Genomic DNA, 5320 nt, shown 5'->3' with positions numbered 1-5320 from the left:
ACGCTCCCCATCCAACCTGACAGAGCTTGAGAGGATCTGCAGAGAAGAATGGGAGAAACTCCACAAATACAGGTGTGCCAAGCTTGTAGCGTCACACCCTTGTAGACTCAAGGCTGGAATCGCTGCCAAAGGTGCTTCAACAAAGTACTGAGTAAAGGGTCTGAGTACTGTATGTAAATGTGATATCAGTTGATTTTATATATAAGAAAATATATATATATATATAAAAACCTGTTTGTGCTTTATCATTATGGGGTTTTGTGTGTATATTGTATATTGATGAGGGGAAATACAATTTAATACATTTTAGAATACGGCGGTAACGTAACAAAATGTGGAAAATGTCAAGGGGTCTGAATACTTCCCAAATGCATTGTAGCAGGGGGTGTAAAGCCAGAACACACGCTTTTTTCAGCAGCAGACTATGATCGATAATGTCAAAAGCCACACTGAAGTCTAACAAGACAGCCCCCACAATCTTTTTATGATCAATTTCTCTCAGCCAATCATCAGTCATTTGTGTAAGTGCTGTGCTGGTTGAATGTCCTTCCCTATAAAGCTTGCTGAAAGTCTGTCGTCAATTTGTTCATTGTAAAATAGCATTGTATCTGGTCAAATATTTTTTTGCTCCAAAAGTTTACTAAGTGTTGGTAACAGGCTGATTGGTCAGCTACTTGAGCCAGTAAAGGGGGCTTTACTATTGTTTGGTAGCGGAATTACTTGACTTTCCCTCCAGGCCTGAGGGCACACACTTTCTAGTAGGCTTAAATTGAAGATATGGCAAATAGGAGTGGCAACGTCGTCCACTATTATACTCAGTAATTTTCCATCCAAGTTGTCAGACCTTGGTGGCTTATCATGGTGATAGACAACAATAATTCTTTCACCTCTTCCACACTTACTTCACAGAATTCAAAATTACAATTTTCTTTCATCATTTGATCAGTTAAACTTGAATTTGTAGTGTCAGCATTTGTTGCTGGCATGTCATGCCTAAATTTGCTAATCTTGCAAATGAAAAAAATAATGAAAATAATTGTCAATTACAGTGGGTTTAGTGATGAAATGTTAATTTAGGTGATCCAGAGCTTTTTACTATCATTCTTTAAATAATTTATATCTTTGTTTCATAGTATAGTTTCTTATTATTATTGTTCACTTTAGTCACATGATTTCTCAATTTACAGTACGTTTGCCAATCGGTTGTGCAGCCAGACTTATTTGCCATTCTAACATGTATTGACTCAGGGGATTGAATACTTATTAAAATATATTAGTGTTTTATTTTCCATTAATACAAATGTTTTTTTCCCCACTTCGACAGAGTATTTTGTGTAGATCATTGACCCAAAAAATGACAATGGAATCTATTTTAATCCCACTTTGTAGCACAACAAAATGTGGAAAAAGTCAAGAGGTGTGAATACTTTCTGTAGGCACTGTAGACATTACACACACAGCTGAAATCCAACAGAATCAACCCATGCCTACTCTGTCACCTGTCAATCACAACAATATCATTAGGCAGAAGTCATTTGACACCAATCACAATGAGCCCACCAAAATCACATCACTCTACTTACCAAAAGCCCAGTCAAACACAATACAGATTTCATATCCCATAGTTATGCTCATGAGTCATATGTTACCTTTGGGAAGTGTCTGTGAGGGGTGTATGTATTCACCAGACACACACACATCAATAAGAGACAGAAGTGGATGTTAAGCATGTGTTTGCTTTACTTATTCTTTCTGAATAAAAGAAACGTCCTCTCACTGTCAACTGCGTTTATTTTCAGAAAACTTAACGTGTAAATATTTGTATGAACATAAGAAGATTCAACAACTGAGACAAAAATTGAACAAGTTCCACAGACATGTGACTAACAAAAATGGATGAATGTGTCCCTGAACAAAGGGGGGTCAAAATCAAAAGTAACAGTCAGTATCTGGTGTGGCCACCAGCTGCATTAAGTACCGCAGTGCATCTCCTCCTCATGGACTGCACCAGATTTGCCCATTCTTGCTGTGAGATGTTACCCCACTCTTCCACCAAGGCACCTGCAAGTTCCCGGACATTTCTGGGGGGATTGGCCCTAGCCCTCACCCTCTGATCCAACAGGTCCCAGAAGTGATCAATGTGATTGAGATCCGGGCTCTTCGCTGGCCATGGCAGGACACTGACATTTCTGTCTTGCAGGAAATCACGCACCCGAACGAGCAGTATGGCTGGTGGCATTGTCATGCTGGAGGGTCATGTCAGGATGAGTCTGCAGGAAGGGTACCACGAGGGAGGAGGAAGTCTTCCCTGTAACGCACAGCATTGAGATTGCCTGCTATGACAACAACCTCAGTCCGATGATGCTGTTACACACCGCCCCAGCCCATGACGGACCCTCCACCTCCAAATCGATCCCGATCTAGAGTACAGACGTCGGTGTAACGCTCATTCCTTCGACGATAAACGCAAATCAGACCATCAACCCTGGTGAGACAAAACCGCAACTCGTCAGTGAAGAGCACTTTTTGCCAGTCCTGTCTGGTCCAGCAATGGTGGGTTTGTGCCCATAGGCGACGTTGTTGCACGTGATGTCTGGTGAGGACCTGCCTTACAACAGGCCTACAAGCCCTCAGTCCAGCCTCTCTCAGCCTATTGCGGACAGTCTGAGCACTGATGGTGGTATTGTGCGTTCCTGGTGTAACTCGGGCAGTTGTTGTTGCCATCCTGTACCTGTCACTCAGGTGTGATGTTCGGATGTACCGATCCTGTGCAGTTGTTGTTACACGTGGTCTGTCACTGCGAGGATGATCAGCTGTCGGTCCTGTCTCCCTGTTGCTCTGTTTTAGGGATCTCACAGTACGGACATTGCAATTTATTGCCCTGGCCACATCTGCAGTCCTCATGCCTCCTTGCAGCATGCCTAAGGCACGTTCACGCAGATGAGCAGGGACCCTGGGCATCTTTCTTTTGGTGTTTTTCAGAGTCAGTAGAAAGGCCTCTTTAGTGTCCTAACTTTTCATAACTGTGACCTTAATTGCCTACCGTCTGTAAGCTGTTAGTGTCTTAATGACCGTTCCACAGGTGCATGTTCATTAATTGTTTATGGTTCATTGAACAAGCATGGGAAACAGTATTTAAACCCTTTACAATGAAGATCTGTGAAGTTGTTTGGATTTTTACAAATTATCTTTGAAAGACAGGGTCCTGAAAAAGGGACATCTCTTTTTTTGCTGAGTTTATATCATTATTCAAATCGAAACTCAAGAGTAACTTCTCCCATTACAACTGGCAATCAGGCACAAATGCAGGTCTGCTGCAACCCATCCAGAAATGTAAATGTCATTAAAAGGGAAAAATGAAATTTGAAATCACATGAAAGGAGTTAACGTTTGTAAAACGTTTGTAAAACGGATGATTTCTGTGGCAACACTAGCTAATGTGGTCATGCCTATTAATTAAGGCAGAGAGAAAAAAGGGGAAATAGATATGGGAAGAAAGAGTGCAAGAGCGAGAGAGTCAGGATATTAAATTCATTTGAGTTTAAGGCTTAACTGAAATAACAACAGACACAAAATGCAATATGAAAGTTGATTAAAATAGTTTGGGTAGTGGCCTCGTCTCAGAGGGAAGATTCCCGGAGCTAAATGCTTTGATAGCACGTAGCCCTATTTGGAGCAGATGGCATCGAAACCCCAATAAAGCAAGACTTCGGTTTGCAACTGCACATGGGGAGAAAGATCATACTTTTTGGAGAAATGTCCTCTGGTCTGATGAAACAAAAATAGAACTGTTTGGCCATAATGACCATCGTTATGTTTAGAGGAAAAAGGGGGAGGCTTGCAAGCCGAAGAACACCATCCCAACCATGAAGCACGGGGGTGGCAGCATCATGTTGTGAAGGTGCTTTGCTGCAGGAGGGTCTGATGCACTTCACAAACTAGATAGCATCATGAGGGAGGAAAATGATGTGGATACATTGAAGCAACATCTCAAGACATCAGTCAGGAAGTTAAAGCTTGGTCGCAAATGGGTCTTCCAAATGGACAATGACCCCAAGCATACTTCCAAAGTTGTTGCAAAATGGCTTAAGGACAACAAAGTCAAGGTATTGGAGTGGCCATCACAAAGCCCTGACCTCAATCCTATAGAAACTTTGTGGGCAGAACTGAAAAAGCGTGTGCGAACAAGGAGGCCTACAAACCTGACTCAGTTACACCAGCTCTGTCAGGAGGAATGGGCCAGAATTCACCCAACTTATTGTGGGAAGCTTGTGGAAGTCTTCCCCAAATGTTTTACCCAAGTTAAACAATTTAAAGACAATGCTACCAAACACTAATTGAGTGTATGTAAACTTCTGACCCACTGGGAATGTGATGAAAGAAATAAAAGCTGAAATAAATCATTCTCTCTACTATTATTCTGACATTTCAGTCTTAAAATAAAGTGGTGATCCTACCTGACCTAAGACAGGGAATTGTTACTTGGACTAAAGGTCAAGAATTGTGAAAAACAGAGTTTAAATGTATTTGGGTAAGGTGAATGTAAACCTCTGACTTCAACTGTAGGTAAAACAGCAAGTGTGAAGGGGCATTATTGTGCTTACAGGCTATAAGATAAATAGGTTGAATGAGATTCTGCATGTGGCTAATAGAAAAGAGGAGAGACATGACGCTATACTGATAAAGATGTTTTTTTATACATTCTTACCACGTCCGTAGAATAGGAAACGATGGGAATTATATTATGCTTACTGTATGAAGTTAAAGAGAGCCAACTATTAAGACCTGTTTTACTGACTGAACCATTGTAAACTACATGACATTTGCCACATCATACATGAGCAACTATCAGGTCAGCCAACAAAACAACGAGGGGGTGTTCTGCGATAACTGGGGAGTAACATGAGACAAAAAACCTAGGCTGTCACTACTGTCACTGGGAAAATGTGGTTGAAACAAAGAAGCACATATATATTGATGGGAATTCAGGTGAGATCTTTAGGTCCTCAGTCTGTGTGGAAGAGAAGATGGAAGCATCTGTTCCCCAGATACAGAGGCCAGGCTCTACATGGTCTATGAACCACTGTCTTCTCTCTCCTCTATCCATCATCACTGTAACATGGTAGTGGTATAGCGGAGGGTAAGCGCATACAAACAACACTTGTGCACCTTTTTTGTTTACATTTTTATTTATTTTTAAAAATTGAACCTTTATTTAACTAGGCAAGTCAGTTAAGAACTAATTATTATTTACAATGACACCCTACCCCGGCCAAATTCTGACAACGCTGGGCCAATTGTGAGCAGCCCGATGGGACCC

This window comes from Oncorhynchus tshawytscha, linkage group LG07 (assembly GCF_018296145.1).
Source record: "Oncorhynchus tshawytscha isolate Ot180627B linkage group LG07, Otsh_v2.0, whole genome shotgun sequence".
In the NCBI taxonomy this organism is placed as follows: Eukaryota; Metazoa; Chordata; class Actinopteri; order Salmoniformes; family Salmonidae; genus Oncorhynchus; species Oncorhynchus tshawytscha.
The sequence above is the reverse complement of the archived record's forward strand: the minus strand, read 5'-3'. Positions refer to the sequence as shown.